At 39.7% G+C, this 18,127-nt stretch overlaps 1 long non-coding RNA gene across 1 annotated transcript; it reads left to right on the top strand.

The window, feature by feature from the left end:
* Positions 1-8,980: 8,980 nt before the first annotated feature.
* Positions 8,981-17,583, top strand: LOC116441290. The gene is made up of 5 exons (XR_004239006.1): positions 8,981-9,556; positions 10,972-11,196; positions 12,232-12,448; positions 13,835-15,198; positions 17,214-17,583. It is a non-coding gene; the product is annotated as an uncharacterized LOC116441290 (long non-coding RNA).
* The last annotated feature ends 544 nt before the right edge of the window (positions 17,584-18,127 follow it).

Genomic DNA, 18,127 nt, shown 5'->3' on the forward strand with positions numbered 1-18,127 from the left:
AACAAAGCCAGAACCAGCACCAACTTGCCACTAGCAATAAAAAATGTAAAGAGGCTGCTTTAACTAGGCATTTCCAAATTCACAGGGGTCTCTCCCTGCCAATTACTCCAGTTTTCTTGCTCCTATTCTACCTGGCCCTATAGAGGTCTTTATGTCATATTCATCTGGGCATCTGAGCCATTTTTATTAGTGCAGCAAACAAAAGTGTCTAATGCCACTCACTTGTAATCTTTCACTTCATCTATCCTTTCTTCCAGAGAGACAGTATGTGTGAATTGAATATTTGAGACGCTCTTGAGCACAATTCACGATTCCAGCTGAGTAATACATAACTATCTTTCTCCTCATGTCTTGCATGCCTTTTCTGATGTTTTGCCACCAATGTGGCCTTTACTATTTCATCTGAACCTGGCCTGGGATTCTGAAGAATTATTGGTGAATAATGGTGTAACAGTCCTCATCTTTTTATAGGGAGTAATTTTTCAGATTGGAACTATATAATGAAAGCAAAACATTTGTGATACATACAGTACTGTATCTAAACTGTACGTGTGTGTGCATCCCTGCCCAAGGATGGTCTGTACCTACCTGGTGTAGACCTAGATCTAGACCTTTGTAGGGATGGGATTTCACCACGAGTTCTGTAAGGGTCACCTGTCTTATAGCTACAGCTACATCCATGATCAGTGAAGCAAATGATTCTGTCTATCAGTTATTAGTACTCTTAGAGCTAGCAAAAACGAACACATCCAAAACACTGTCATCGTTTGATTTCCTTTCACATATGCCTTAATAGCCTATGTTTTTGGAGGTTAGTTTTAGATCAAAATATTGAATGGATTTCAATTATGCATTTCTTTCTCCTGCCACAGAATATGGCATTAAAAATAACTTAATAGGCATGATATATCTATAGATAGGTATATAAAGAGTTATATAGATATTCAGCAAGGCTTAGCTTTGTTCTTCTCTGCTTTCGTAACATGTGGAATCATGGAAATTCAGCTCCCATCCCATTCAGTTTGATTCATCTCTGGGCATTGCATTGCATTTATCTATCCAACACTTCACAAGTTTTGCTGTAGAGGAGATGGAATTTATCTACACATTCACTTGACCAAATGAGATTGCACACCACCTCATTTAGGTGGTTAGCAATAGCTATAGATCCTTCCATGAATCCTTAGCAGATCCAGTGAGTTGTGCTCTGTCAATGCACAGGATTCAGCATATTCCTGGATGGGATTAATGAAGTATGAGGATGATCATGAATAAATCTTAAGTCTTATAATGTAAACCATCTTCACAACCAATGTCAGATCAAACCCCATTGAAATTCAGCTGCCAAAGTAAAGTGATTCAGTTTTATGGTCCCAGAAAGTTTGTTGACTGCAACATCTAACCGGCAAAATGTCTCTTAGATGTGGCCTGCTAGTAAAGCCATTTCTGAAGTGATGAGATTGAATCCTGACAGATTAAGAAATCTCAGTATTTTACCATGAGCAACACCTGGATTTGTGAAAGACACTTCACATATAATAAAACAGTAAATCTTTCTTAACTCTGTTCTTCAGACCACCGAGAACTAAGCCATGATGAGCAGCATGGGTACTGTTTAGGTAAAAGAGGAAAATTCACACGGTTCTTCTTAGAGAGGACACAACAGAAATAGGATTCCATTCACACCAATTACCTGATCAAACCTTGTATTAATTAGCACCCAGATAGCAAGGTACAGGTTTACTCAATGCCCCAAGAGAGTTGAACTTAGGATCCTCAAATGGACAAGGGGAATTAAAAACTTCCCTTAATTGTTCTGCATGTCTCTAATGAACATTACAGCCTTGTAGATTTTTGGCAACACATACTGCTGGGGTATTATTTTAAACTTTGATTCTTAAATCAAACAGCCTACTGTTTCAAAGCAATTTTGTTCTCTATCCTAAGTATTAGCTCAAGCACTAACAAAGTAGACCATGGAGAACTGTGACAGAGACAGCGTGTGGGCAGCACTTTGCTAATTTGACCTCTCTTCACAGAAATGAGAGGAAACTGTGATCTGAAGCTGACATTTCCTTAGAACATCGCCCAGCTTTCCTAACACTGGGACCACAATTCACTGATAACAGGGCTTTGAAGTAGCTGGAGCAGAGCCAGGAAACATTGGAAGTATTCTTCAGAGAATATCTGTTTCAGATTACCCCAATTTATAGTAAGCCACACATGCTAACTTTAGCATTTCTTCTGCCTTTAAAGCTTTTCGTCTTCTGGATGATTGATCTTGAACCTTTTCCTTTGGCTCAGTACACTAACATTTCTTGTCCAAACACTGCATTCCTACTTGGCATCCAATTTCTTCCCCACTGTGTGTCACTAGGTTCACTTATCTTTCTCATCCTCTGATCCACATCAACTTTTGCAAATATATGATTTTGCTGGAGCTCAAGCAGAACCTGTGGCAAACATTGCACTGAATGTGGCTAAGCAACTTCTTGCTGTGGTTATTTTATTCATTCCCACCTGCAATACTGTCTCCCCTACACTTGTGTGCTACACTTCCCCTCCTCTCTATCAGAGGCAGCAGAAGGATAGCCCACAGGTAGGAGTTTGGTTTTCCTAGTCCCATTTGAATTCAGTTCGAGTTGTACATCCAGATTTCACAATATGCAATGCAAATCAGTAGGGGCACCTCTGTAGGGCAAACCTGCTGAGAATCTGACATCCACAGTTTCTTCATGCTAAGTCTAGCCTGACCCCAGGTACTGAGTGCTCTTTTGCAGCCACATGGTTTTATGTGCACATCTTCCAGTTTGATTTCATACAAAAAGAAACCATATCATGGGCACCACAACTTTGTGCTGCTGCAAATCAAAGTTCAGTAAGACGTGATGGCTGGTAACTTTCTTCTGATCCAGACTCTAAGACCAGTACAGAAGCACCATTTGATTCTTTAGAACTATTGGCTGAAAAGGATGCCAGAGTAATCATTCTGAACAGTGAAATGCAGAGCAGTCACAGCAAGGGGTGGCTCTGACAGCATCCCTCACTCATCTGGCTGCTGTAGAATGTCTGTGGCTCCGGCTGAGCACCTCTGAAACAAAACGTGATGCACAGCCTGCTCTTCACCCATACCATGGGGCTGCTAGCAAGCCTAACTCTCGCTGCCCAACCTGACCATGATTTCCAGGACATGAATGTTGATAGCCAAACAGAGCCCATTTGATGTCTGTCAAACAATCAATGCCAGCATGGTTTACCATCTAACCCACTATGAAGTTCTGACACAATCTTTTCCTCTTCCCCAGCTGGAACCTAGCATCAATCAATGTGAGGCAGAACAAGAAAAGTGGACAGCAGGCTCTTCTACCATCAGGCACTTGTCTTGGAAAGACAGGCAGCTTTCATACAAATCCTCAGTTTCAACACAACATATAAAAACAATGACAGGAGTAATCCATATAAAAAGCTCCCTTCTTTGTCAAGTACAACAAAAAATCTGCTTTCCAATAGGAAGAAAATATTTCCTTTTATCACCATTGCAAATAATGCTTTGAAATCCAAACAAACTCAGAATTATGAGTTGGGCTTCCAGACTTTTACATTTTGGACTGTTGGGTTTAGGCCTGTCATCTACAGACTTTGATAATTCATTCTGTCAGTAGTAGCATAAAAAGATTAACTGGAATGGTAGGAAGACCAGCTCATGCAGTGGTGAGGGAAGGACTATACATATGGCAGGTAGTTGCTTGTTGATCTTCCTCACAAGCCATGAAGAAAACACAGACAAATAAAATCACTCATCCATTTGTGACCCCTCTAACACCAAAGCTTGTGTACACTGCAGTCAGGAACAGCAGCAGCCTGGCCACTGCCTGATGCTCTCTGGAAATCTGGCAGCTGTCTGGAAATCTAAAAGAATCCTTCAAAAGGAGAAAATCTACATACAGTTTTGGGGAAAAGTATAGCAAAACAAGGAAAACCAAACTAAAAACACCTAACAAAAGTGTCCAGAGAGCTCCAATGAAATCTGAGCTCTGCCACTAAGCAAAAGACTGCCTCACATAATTCCCTGAACTAGGACTAACTCTCCATATTCCCTACCCTTCAGCCATCTCATTTTTATATACAGAAATTCAGCCATGTGCATAATGCCAGTGAACATTGGAAAAGCACAACTTCCCTGCTATTACCATGTTTTCATCTCATTCTCTTCTTCTTTAGACTATGATTTCACAAGACACTGCCTCCCAAAATTTCTGAGTTTCCTTTACTATCATGAGAACAGCCAAAAAAGTAATAATTTTAGAAAAGACAAAAATTAAGTGAATCCATTTTCCATACTGCAGCAGCATTTTGAGACCAAATTTACCTACATTTATTTTCAGTGAAAGAATGTCTGTCTTGATGCATTTTATTTTTAATGGAATAAATATCTAATTACAAAAATGTAATGGATGAGAACTGACCTCACCAAAAAAAACTGCAAGTCTTTCATTTCCAGTTGACCTGACACAATGTTTTTTCCTTCCATTTTTCGGTTCAAATGTAATTGTTCAGACAGTCATTTGGCAGAGGGCTTTACCATTTTTAAAGGAAAATTAACATGGCTATCAAAAGCAGTTGTGGAGGCAAACACTCCTCTCCGGACAGACACCCACTGAGACTAAAGGTACCTTACAATCATGAAATTCACTCTCTATGGTGACCTAAAAAGTTCAGAAAAAGGTACAGACTGTCCTGCTTCCTGATTTTGATTGCCATCAACTGCATTTTCCCCATTTTGTCAATTGCAGCACCTGAAAAGTCGTAATTAATGACAGTCAGTGACCGCTTTAGATTGCAGTCAAAATGACGATTTGGCACTGAGACACTGAATTTCAGGACTTCCTGTTCAAATTGCCTAAATGAAGGTGCTAGAGAAGAAATGGAAGGCTCCAGGAAACTAGCATGTGACCACTTAATCCTGGTGGTCCCACTTCACAGTGTGTGTGGAACTGGGTAATTTTCAGTACATTACAGTCAGAGAAATTTTACTCTAACTTACAACCTGGAATTAAACTAGCTTCTAAATTGCAAAAGCACATTACTAATGATGACAAGTTTCCTGCGCTGCACTTAACCCATTCTTTTCAGAAGCTACCATCCAGCCTGGGAGTATGTCATAAACTCCCCAAGTACCATGATGTCAAGGCAGAGAGCAGTGGTTTCATCAAGGTCACACGAAGGTTGCACGTGGAAGGTGAAAACGGAGTTGAGTTCTCCTGTGTCCCACTAAAGAGCTTTGACAGCAGACCATCGTCTCTTCCTGATGTCAACCTCTATAATAAATGATGTCTCCTTGGTGGGGAACTGCCCAATCTGACATCATTAGCAGATCTGGAATTGCTAAAAGGTTTAGGGCTTCAGCATGTTTTGCTTTTAATTGAGCATGAAGCTGACTTGGCAATAATACCAAAAAGAGCCTTACACCCAAACAAAATTTGTTTAGATTGGCTGGTCTTCACGAAGTGATTCAGAACAACAAAGCTGCACCTTCTTTCTTCATGTCGGCACAGTTGTCAGGACTAAATATTGCAGGCTGCACGACTTCGAATTAGATTGATTGCATAACCTTTGCGAAAGTGCAAAGCATTTGAAATGCATCTTGTCCAGGAGGAAAACAAATGGATCAGCCCTCCTCCCCTTTGAATCTATTTGGATCATTATAAAAACAGATAAACTGCTGAGTAGGAGACATAAGTAGGGTCATTCTTGCAGGGAAGTGTGCTTATGTCATGTTCACCCTAGGTAAAACTAATATATCCTCATATGGCTTTGGAAAGATTTCTTCTTGGTTCCTGAAATGAACAGTTGACAGTCCGTGAGAGCAATCTTTAAAAATAAAAGCACATTTTTACATTTAGGAAAATAGCACATCTATCCCTGAATTTCAAATCATCTTTAATATACCCATGTTTCCAGTGATCCTTTTTCTTGCTAGAGCATGCCACTCTCAAAAACACGTGCTTTTGAAGATCAGAATTCTACAAATACTGAAAGATGTTTCCCCTATTCCCACCTGACTCCTGGTTCTCTAGCTCATGAAGACATTCCCCATGCTCCATAAGCCGCATGCTTTGATTCCCAGGGTGTATATTATCCATAATTGATTTAAACCCTCAGCATTGGGAACTGTAACTGTATAATAAAATAAATGGGTTGTGTCTGTTTCTTGTTCTCCTCAAAACCTTGATACATGTATTTTACACAGATGACAATGGCATTTCTCTTGTAGCATCATCAGATTTGTTCAGGAAGAGCCCAGTCCTGCCACATGGTAGTTTTAATGCTAATCTCAGCAAGATCAAGGTTCCATTATGCAACTGTTTGTCTAATGGAGCATTTTAACAGAGGTTTCAAGCCCACCTGTGAGGAGCCTTCAAAAGGGGTACCTTGCCTTTGCCCCATGAGAACTGTTGTTGGCATCTCTAAACAAACTTCAGCAACAGTGTGGACCTCCAATTAGCTAGACCAATCAGCTGAGAGAACAGGAGCTCTGCCAAAAAAAAGTATAAAAAAATCGAAGTAGAGTATTTTTGTAGCCAGATCATCTTGCTGCATGATTGCTGTTGCCAAAGGAAGGGAAGGGTGTGAGCACACTGGCAAGAGTGGAATAGTCACTTCTTTTACAGCTTGAAGTCAACTCAACCTTGCTGGGTCATCAGCATCTTTCAGATGTTCTGGGCCACATCCTTTGCTGATAGGTCAACAAAGTTAGGTCATCACTAGAGAGGTCTGGACTTACACCAGCTAATGGTTTATCCTATTATAGCCACTCTCCCCCTGAAGCTGAATATATTAGGTAGTTCTCCAATAAAAATGAAATATATCCTCACCACCAGTCACTCCTGTTTTCATAGAGGGCAAAGAAAGGAGATGTATTCTGAATCACATGTCTGGCAAGGCAAAACACATCGTCCTTATCTGTTCGTCAGCCCACAGCTGTGATTCAGCTGCAATTATGACTCTTCCCCTGAAATAGAAATTTCATCTATCATTATTATCATTATTATTACTGCACTATTTTTTAAAATGCCAAATAGCATCTATCTTTGTGGAATGTAGGAAGGATATTTTACTTTTGATATTAAAAAGTTCTTTTGCAAAGTAAACATTGGCTGAACCTCAGAGTTGGTATACTATTTAGGAATGCAGCCTTGCACAAAGCCAGAGGCTTTTCAGGGTGTTAAAAGAAACCTCAGGCATTGAAGTCATCCCCAGGAATCAGATGAAAACGATGTGTACATGTGTCAAAATGCCAACTTCAGCTGTGTGAGTATGTCGACATGATTGGAGCTGGTAGGAAGGCAGGGACCATTTGGAACAATAAAAAGCTCTGGTTAAAAGGCTGTTTTCTAAGATGGATTAACTGCATTAAAAAAAATAACTTGAAAAGGTGACAGACAAAAACAAGACACAAGGAAAGCTGAAGCAGAACTTAATGAGTCCCTACTGTTGCTCTTTCAAACAGGGCTAATAATTATAAGCGCACACAAAACGTCTGGAATGTCATATGCTCTGCTTATTTGTAATTAAGACTTCAGTGTTATCCTCCTCTTCACTCCATTTCCCTATCCTTTGTTTACAAGTTGGAAAGTCTCACCAGCTGTCCCTAGCTGGTCTTAGAGCAGATCTTGTGGCAGAGAAGTGATCTGCTTGTAGGACCCAAACTTTACACTATAAAATCTCCAGATCTGATCAATGTTTTTTCTTTCCACAACTTGGCTACTCTCTCCTGCATTATGGGAGACTGTTCTCCTTACTTTTAACATAATATGGAACAGTGGCAAAACCTAGCTCTGTCCTGGCAGGTCACTGTACTGTCATGTCTGTCTGGTGCTTGGAGATTCCATGTGTCTTTGCAGCGCTGGACTCTGTCCTGATGTTCAAGAGCTGGAGAGGGAATAGAGAAGCTGGAGTGGAAGAGGAGCTAACAGCACTGACACAGTCTCAAGTCTCTTGGCATAACTTGGCAACTCACCTAGAAAAGCCAGAAGATATGAATAGATGGAAATAGAAGATCCTTATTCTGAAAGGGCAATCTGTTAAGACTCCAGAGTGGTAATATCAGCAGTAGAGCCAGGCAGAAAATGGGAAAGAAAGACATAGGAGACAGATTTTCAGTAAAATCATTAGGAACGAGGAATATTTTGATTCTGAGTTCCTGTGCCAGTCCCTTAAGGGCCATAGAGCCATAGCTGTCCATCCTGCTCCAGGACAGAATTTAAACGAGGCTTTATCTTGCCATGATATGCTTCGGTATCCATCTCTCAGAGGTGATGTTGGCAGTCCCACGACATTTTCATCAGTGCTTGTCTTGATGGGATATCCTGGGCCAGAGGAGCCATTTCCAGACAATAACCCAGCATTTTCTTGCACATACAAACAAAAACAAATTTCTGCCTCACATTTCTAATAAGACTGAGCAGCAATGACGATTCAAAGCCAAAATTCATGATCTAATAAGAGAGTGAGCCTCTCTGACTGATAACAGCAACATGAATAAGATATATCTGACAATGCCTTCTGGCTGGCAAGGGAAGGATAGACAATTTTTATGAGCCTCTCATTTGCACGGTGGCATAATGTGATGATGAAAGGCTAGAATTTGTCTGTGTAAATGAAAGGTAAAATGCAAGATAGTGCCACACCCAACCTTCAGTGAAAAGGCAAAAGAAAGTCTGTCTGCACAGATGCAGTAATGAAATGGCTCAGTAGTCAATTACAAAGAAAATTTAAAAAGCAGACATTTGTGGTTGGGAGACCACATGGGAAAATTAGACAGATGTGAATAATCCTGTCTTGAGTAGTGAGTTGGCAGAGCAGGTAAAACTAGTTAGTTAAGATGCTTAACATAAAGAAGCAAAACTTGAAAAAAAACTATCACAGATTGACCAAGAACTACATCTTACTGAGACTCGGCATGGTTGCATTGATTTGGAAAGTGAGAAATCATTTGGAATGGGATTGAATAGAGACTCTACAACCACCTCTCCTGGGGTAATTAGGCTAATTCCACAGGATCTTTTGTTTGGGCTTGCCCACTACAAACTCTCATTGCAGATTCCTTAAAATATGAAATGTGACTCCTAACATGTGCTGTGAAAGTGTCAAACAGAGCCTGCTGTGAGCAGAACTGTATGACAAGTCACATGAAAACTTTCTGCTTCAGCAACATAACCAGCAGAACATGCAGCCATCATGGGTTTCACATTTCACGCTTCTCACTGAATTTAGGTAACACTGGAAGAAGAAAACTAACAGAAAAATAGGTTGTCTGATGATCCTCATGACAAGAGTTGTTCAAAGGATTTTGTCAAATCCAGTCTACCAAAGGATTTTTAGAGCAGAATTCTTTGCACTGACCACCAGTGAAGGACTTATGGCTTCCTTATGTTTGATTCTTCCCAAAACAAAAAGCCCTGAAAGTCCCCCAAGGCACTCAGACCTCTCGCTCCTGCAAGGCAGCCTGACAGTCAGTATAGGATGGAATAGGATGGAATTACACAAAGTTGAGGTAAGTACTTTTTGTCACAGTTTTTTCTGCTCATTCTTCCATTTTTGTTACTCTGATCTAATAGTCAGTCTCTGCAAATTTTAAAGGAAGTAAATCAAACCTTGGACTTGTGCCTCCTCTGCAAAAAGTCATGAACATTCACTGACTTTAATGCTTACTCTTAATAAAAAGCTTTTTGGTAAAATGAATAGAAGGAATCTGAAATAACTTATGAAATGTGTAAGTAACATGTATAGATGGCATAGGTATAGTTACAATCACAAAACTATCCAAATTCTGGAGTCTCAGTTCAGAAGGGCAGGGGGAATTGTACCCAGCATTAAAGAAGACAAAATCTACAATGTTTCTGTGAGGCAAAACATCCAAGAAAAAAAAAGCACTAACATCAGGTTCACTAAAATATCCTGTTTTGAAAGCCAAAATATGTAATTATATTTTGATTTTTAAATATATTTTGATTTGCCTATATACATATATTTTCTTCCAGAGGGAGAGATTAATTCTTTTTTAAATGCAAGAAGTCCAATACATAAATCAAATTTTACTCAAAAAAAGTCCAAAATAAAAATGTGTGTCTAGATAAGGAAATTTCTTTCAACCTTATTGAAGCAGAGCAGTTTATCATTATAATTATTATTCCTTTTAATGAAACTTCACTGAAGCAAATTTTAAAATTCTGCTGGAAATTTTTCAACACCTTCTGCCTAATCAGATATCCACAACTCCTTCTCTGCAAAGTAACCTTAACTTTACTTCAGAGCACTTTTAGACATCAAGGGAGCAGGGAGTAGTTCTCAGAGCAGCCTCCTGTCTGTCAGAGTGTCTTTAGCACTGGTTGGCACAGAGGCAGATTGTGGCAGTTTTTCATCTAGCAGCTATTCAGTGCAGCACATTTGTTATTCTTTGCTGCCAAGGAGACAATCTGCTTTTCATTTCCTCTGAAGAAGAGCATAATACTATGAGTAAAACATCAGATATAATTAGGCAAAAAAGTTGAGTGCCTGACTGAGCAGAGAAATGGAACTGTCCTGGATGTGAAAAATAGCCACACACCTGAGAAAGAAACAAGAAAAAGGAGAAAAGTTCTGGCTGCCCAGCTGGATGGTGCAGAGGTTTCCATGTGTTATCCTTTCCTCGTGCAAGTGGGATATTTCCTAGGGATTGTGCAAACTAATTAAGTGTGTCCTCAAAACACCTGGAAAAAGAAAAAATAGAATAATATAATAAAATAAAATAAAAGCCCACCCCCACACAGATCCTGCTATTTCCCTACATTATGAACTAATATGTACCTACAGATGGAAAACCTGATTCCTGCACATTTATAGATTTGTACACAATCTGGACACAATTCTCCAGTGCTTTATGCCAATTACATGTGTGCCTGTGTCTGAAAAATGTCCTTTAACTTGCAGAATGAGGAGTTTGCAAGAAGCCTTTTGCTGCTAACAGCAAATATCAATTGATTCACAAGAATTGAATGTTTTGGAACAAGAAAGCCTGAATCCTTATATTCCCCTGAGCCACAACAGTGAGCTGCACCACCTCATGCCTCATAGCCCATGAGGTTATGGAGGGCTGAAGGACTCTCCTGGAAATGCAAGGACCCTTCAGGAAACAGCAGAGGAGCCAGATATCAGGTAACTGAAGTTTCTGCTTCATCAAAGCTGGGAAAAGACCTGAAAATTGCAATCAGAGGTACTACCAGTCAGCTCTTACTGCTGTCCATCAAACAGTAAATACAGCATTGCTATGGCTAATAACAGACCACAGCTTTCTACTAACTCTTCAAGCCTTGTCTGGACTTGTCTCATCTTACCTAGAGCTTTTTTTTAGCTTTATCCCCTTGTAAAATTAATTTTTTAATGACAGTGTTGCAATTGCTTTGTCTATTTTATTTCCTTATCTTTGGTTAATTATGTGGTACAGCGATAATTTTTATAGAGTCAGCTGTCATAAGCAGCTTGCCTGTATTAATGAATGAAGTAGACTTAAATCATCTAGAACAACAAAATAATTTAGGTGTAAAGGCAAGGTATGACAGCAGAAGGCTTGAGAGTGAGGATGCAGGTCACAGCAGAGAGGAGTACAGGCACTGCATGACAAGAGAGAGGGCATGAGACAGCACTGGAGGCTCTGGGAATGCAACTATCTCACTAATGAAAGAACTGCAGATGCAAAGAATGTGTAAGACTGCTATTCAGGTGAATGAAGTGAAAAGCAAGTAGCTAATAGATGTAGACACTCCAAACATCAAATCTGGGTGTAATGTGGAGGTGAGGATTAATAAGAAATCCTCAAGTGTTAAAGCACGCTAAAAAAAAAAGTAGTCTAAAAATGGTCCTAAATGTACCCTAGAGTAAGAGAGAAAGACCTTCAACACCACTTTCATAGTTCTACTTGTTTAGGACTTAGGATGCTGATGACACACTAACTCCTCTTCCAGACTGAAGCCAGTGAGCCAAAGGGCAGGGGAAGGTTGTGCATAACTGCAGAGGCAGGGTATGTGCAAAGGAGTGTGTATATAGCAATTTTAACTGCATCGTTATTGAGATATTTTCCAGAATTATACTCTATTTTCCTTTTCTCTTCATTATTCATTAATTATACTGATAGCAATTCAGTAACACAAATAACATTTGACAATACAGACAAGGTGCGTTTTCTTTCTGCAGAACAAAAACCACAGTTTGGAGTACAACACTACTTTTCACTCATGGATGGTCTTTATACAGGCCATGGACCCCCATGCATGTATGAAAAAGCAGCATGTCCATCTGTGTTAATGTGTGACGAGGTTATAAATTCAGCACTGCCAGTGACAGAAAGATTGCTGGAATTTCTTACCTGCACAAGGGCATATCTGCATTTTGTTTTCTGGGCTGAACTAAGGTGAGCCTGCTTGTGCCCTCCAAGACCAACAGTTCCAAACGTGAAATCACACCATCATGGTTAGCTCAGCAGTGAACACAAGCCCTGCTGAGAGGCAGCTTCGGACTACCCAGGTTCAGCACTGCCTTGACAAAGCCACAGCACTCCCAGTTCACATCTGGCTGATTCTGTCTGCCTGCAAATCAACGCAGACACGTGCTTGAAGATACATCCCAGAAATCCAAAACACTTGTGAAAACTTTTTGTATTCCCCATTTCCTTTCTATACTTCCTCTTTCTCTCTCTCCCTCTTTTTATCTCTTTTTATTTTGATTTTCCATCAGATTTTTGGGTCTGGTTCCTCTCCAGGGCACATGGATGGTTTACTAGCAAGAACTCTGCCTAAAATTTCACTAGTGGCTTAGACAGGGACAACGTTAGTAAGAAGCACTATGCAGAGGTTTCTGTGACAAGATGACCATGGCTGATCATCCCAAAGCAGCCCTGGAGATGAGCAAGAAGCACATCTCAGCCCGCTACAACTCAGCACAACATGGTCCTCAAGTGGATTTCCCTCTTCATCGAATGCTCCCGTGCAGTGCAATGCCTATCAGCTACAAGAGGCAGTCAGATCTGGTGTTCACTTCAAAAGCACATTAAATATGTTACCTGGATGAGAAATGACTAGTGCACACTTTCAGCTGCAGCCAGAGAGGATGATGTAGCTCAGCAGTGCAAACTGCTTCAGTCTAATAATTGTCATAGCTGAGAGTTTCAGGAGGAGATTTACAATGGTTCTGCAGTCTGGCTTTAGCCTTAAAAGTTAGGGTGGGGACTGTAAAGAATTGGCAGCTGATAACAGAAATGGAATGAAATCAAAATATCTATCCTTTGTTTATTCATCATCTTGAAATATTTATAATGGTCCAAGTAGCCCTCCACCCACCTCTCACTTGAGCTTTTAAATGTGTGTCCAGATTCGAGACTGGCAACATCTTGAGTCCATCTCTGGATTAACCCAAATTAATATTAGGTGTTACAAGACTAAAATAACCTCTAATGAACCTGAGAAATGGCATCCTGAATGAAGTCACGCAAGATTTGACTGCAGCCAACAGCCCTCTGTTCTAAATATATACATATATACATATATATATATATATACACAAATACATACATAAAACAAATTTAGGGCCAACTGCCCTTAACAGAAAAATGTATATTACAATACCTACCTAACTGGATTTTAAGGCTCCCTCTGACTTAGGTTTAGCATTTCCCTCCACTTTAATTATTTTCTTTAAAAAGAACTCTACACATAGAGTCCATAGTAAGACCACAAATGTCCATAATGCCCTAGAGTTCACATCTGCTTTTCTCTTTTTTTTTTTTTTTGTTCTCTTTAAGGAGATGGCTGCCAATAAGGAAGATTACATGTTGCCTTGAATTTTCCCAGAATATGTCTCCTTGGATCCAGCACTATGGTTCAGCCTTTTGTACACATGGAGAGGGCAGCTGGAACATCTCAGATACAGATGTGAACCTCCCCAGAGTTAATTATTCACGTTATTGTTTGCATCTTCAATTTGAGTTACCCAGCTTGTATTAAAAGTCCTACATACCATGCACGAGTTTTGGTGCACCAATACCTTCTGGGAGTTTCTGGCTGCAACTACTGCTTCATATCTATGTTTCCAGGCACTTTTTGATTTGTGCAACTGGTAGTCAGATTGTGAACACATATATGGAAAAAATAACTTCTACCAGAAAAGAAGTTATTTAAACAATTAGCAGCACAAAGGAGACTAAGGATAACTCTTTTAAAACCCTATAGCTCCTTATTCTCCGTGGCCTGCAGGCATCCCCTCCCTTTGGTGATTTGAAACTCCTAGCCCTGCAGACAGTTGTCTTGGTGTACTGTTTTTGCTGAAACTGCAAGGCAGTTTATCAAAAGGTTTTTGAATGATGACACTTTCTCCCAGACCTGAAGGAACAGCTCATTCCCTCCCATATCCTCCTTGCACTTGCTACAGAAGAGCTGTGAGGTGTTTATGGTGATCTATTTCAGACTTCTTTAACATCGGATGCTCTGGTTTCATGGTCTGACAACTGATTGATAAGTCCTCTTTTGTGGGCTGGGAATGACTGACCTTTTCCTCTGGGATTCCCATTACAGGGTTGCCCTGTGTCCTCTTTCTTGGCCAAGTGCCATGGGAAAGACAGCTTGCAAAGACAGCTCAAAGAATGATGTATGAATTAAAAAAAAAAAAAAATAGAGGAAGAAGAAGGCTTTGAAAGTCATTCAGTATGACTGTGGACACACATAGTTTAATATACATGAGTCTTTTTATCCTGTAAAGATTCTTTCTCACATCTCTCTGTTGACCTTGAATGTTAAGATGAGCCTCGCTTTAAGTAGGTTTCCCTGGATATGTCTGATATCTAGGCACTCTTTTAAAAGAACTATCTGCTGGGATCAATTTCCAAACAAAATCCATCAAACTCAAGACATGGATTTCCAACTTCACAAGCCATTAGTTAAGCTGGAAGAAGAAATTGCGGCAACAACCATAGGCTTCCCTAAAAGTTATACGATCTTGTCAGCGCCTCAGAGGCCAGCGAGACCATTACTGGGGAATAGCTAATGGGAGGATGAGAGGAAGGAAGAGCCAGCTGCTTAAGATGTGGGAAAGTCACTCATGCTCCCTGAGAAACTCCTTGGATTTCCTCTTATTTAATGAGGTGTTTTTCCTCCACCAGTTACTGCAAAGGTACAGTTTCATTAAGCAGTTGGTAGCTTATAGAGCTGCATTATCCGCTTCATATCTATGCCACACTTCACCCATAAGTCAAACTATGAAACTCCGAGCTTCCAGAAAGGTCAGAGAAAAAAAAAAAAACAAAAAACAAAAAGCCCAAAAAACCCCCACCAAACAAAACGAAACAAAACAAAACAACAACAGCAGATACACACGCACACCGAAATTAAAAAAAAACAATAACAGTAGAAAAGCTACAAGAAAGACTACTGAAAAAAGCTACTGAAATACCTTGCAGTGGGGGAATAATGGATATGGAAATAACACTGCAAAACTTGATGATGCAAAATATTCAGTCCAACTTCTGTACAAAAGAGGTGACTAAAGTTATTCAGACCTGAAATTTTCAGGCTGGACAAAGGCTCCCAAAACATTTTTTTTATATCTAGTCATTAAACACTTTCCCTGAAAAGCAATTTCTCAGAATCCCTTGAAGTTGAGGACCCCCAAAACATTGTACAAATTAAGAATTTAAACATGCAGACACTTTTTCAATCTCTGTTTGCACATTTCTTTCACTGGATTTTTTAATGGATTTCCATTGCATTTATCCTGGACTTGTTACATTTGTATTAGGTAGAAGTATTTCATTAGTTCTATGGCTTAGGACCTGTCACAACAAGAGAGAACAGCAGGAGGTCTGGGAAAGCATTGGGACACCCATTGCCTTGGAGGATTGCTCAGGAATCTGTCAGTGTATACTTTGTCAAACATTCAAAGGAGATGGGCACAGACAGAGGGAGATCTTTTTCTCTCTTACACATTAACCAAGTACTTCTCCAGACACAGCAAGATGCTCATCACACTATTCCTGATGAAACTCACGCAAGTGCAGTGCCCGTATTATTTACAAGTTCAAGCACCTAGGGAAGTCTGCAGAATGGAGGCCTGGAGCTAGAAACATTAATTTATCTTGTTACTGTAGTGTCCAAACCTAACACCATTCAGAGGTCAAGTCATGTACTGGGAGGTATGTTTGCTATCTGCTGGCCATGATCAACAGAAAACTCTTTTTTGCCATAAATACTAAGAAGATACTAAGAGAAGGAATCGTAAAAGTAAAACACCCTGTGGTGTCATTGCCACAACCCATACTGGGTTCAACTGTAGGGTGGTCAGACTTTTATTAGAGATGAGTCAATTCTGGGGCCTGTCAAAATAACTCAAAAGGTCTGCTGAGCTTGCTACTGCTTTTGAGCAAACTTAGAAGATTTGCCAAGGAAGAATTTCATAGGATAAAATCATATTAAATCCTATGGTGTGGACTTGAAATCAAAGAAAATGCAGCCATATCAGATTATTTGAATTTTATGTGTAAGTGGATAATCTGATGCTGAACATTATCATCTGCAGAAACACTTAATTCTTCTTTTACCTCTTATGATTTTACGTAGAAAGGAGTCTGTTTAAATTTCGATTTTAATTTTTACCAAGTGTAAGGATTAGGTATACTCTCTAGAAAGATCATGACAAGGCACACATCTGAACTACCTGGAAGTCCTTACTCAGTTGTAGATGAAAAAACAAATATCAAATCCAGCTATTTCAGTTGTCAGAGCACCAAGCTCAGAATCACAGGCATTTGTTTGAACTCCAGTCAATACTGGCTACCACAGTGAATGATAGAGATATAATATAACACATTTTCTTTCTTCCATAGTTCTTTTTGAAATTAAGGGTAAAAACACTTATTCAAGTTGAGTTTTGGATTTCCAGAAAGAGAGAATGAGTAATTTCACTGAACAAACAATACCCACTGTAACAAAAGCAAAGTGACAACAGTGGAGCAGAAGGAGTAGAGAAAGGGGTGCTTTATGTCTTGAATTCTTTTATGTTGGCTTTCTCCATGCAGAGACATTGACATCTCATATTTGTTATATGTCATAGTGTTTGACAATACCAATTTCAACCAAGACACTGTGTCATCTGACTGGCCTCTGAAGTGAGCATAATGCTTTTTCCAACAGGACTGACAATGGTATCAGAGTTTCAACAGGGGAAGTAGACAGCCTCAAGGATTTGATCATGGTGTACACAGAGGAAGAAAAGAACCAGCACTCATTGGTAAAGGACCCAAATACACCTGATGAGCAGGGGCACCTTTCTCCAGCATCAAAGGCAATGGCGCAGCATGAAATTCAAACATCTGAAAAGTCTAATGGCTGAAAATTAAAATAAGCTGTCAGTCTGCTAAAAATGATTTTTAATTCAAAATAAATCAGACTAACAATTTACAGATGTTTGGAAAGAAAATGTTTAAGTTACTCGCTTTCAAAGCCTGAGCCTTCCCTGCCTTCAGTATTTCACTTACATTTTAATGGTTGTGGTGGCTTTCTGCCACTGCCTGCTCTTTTCTGATGCACAGCACGAACCTCGTGAACCGGGAGGTCTTGTGCTCACCCTTGACCTTGAAATCACATCATTTCTATTATTTTCAGGGCTAAGCAGGAAAGATAGGGAGAGAAACCCAAGAGTTGATTATCCCTTAACAGAAAGAATTTATGAAGCCTATATCTATATATCTATATCTATATCTGTATCTATATCTATATCTAGCTATCTATATATATATATGTATGTGTGTATATATATATATATATATATATAAATTCAGTGGAATTGTGGAAATCTGAAGCAGTAAAATAGATCCTTTGAGAAAGAAGTAGAGCACACAGATCTTTTAGGATTTATGCTAGTACCTTCTAAAAGCACATGTATGAAGCCCACCTGTATTGACAAGCCAGAAAAGGAATCTCAGATTAAGCCTCATATGTCCAGTCTAATGTTCCCAGCTTGGAGGGAAGCTGTGTGGCTGGCAGCTAGCAGGAAGACAGGTCAGCTCCCATCATCATGCCACTGACTTTGCCTTTGCTTCATCCAT

Source organism: Corvus moneduloides, chromosome 3 (genome assembly GCF_009650955.1).
Source record: "Corvus moneduloides isolate bCorMon1 chromosome 3, bCorMon1.pri, whole genome shotgun sequence".
NCBI lineage: Eukaryota > Metazoa > Chordata > Aves > Passeriformes > Corvidae > Corvus > Corvus moneduloides.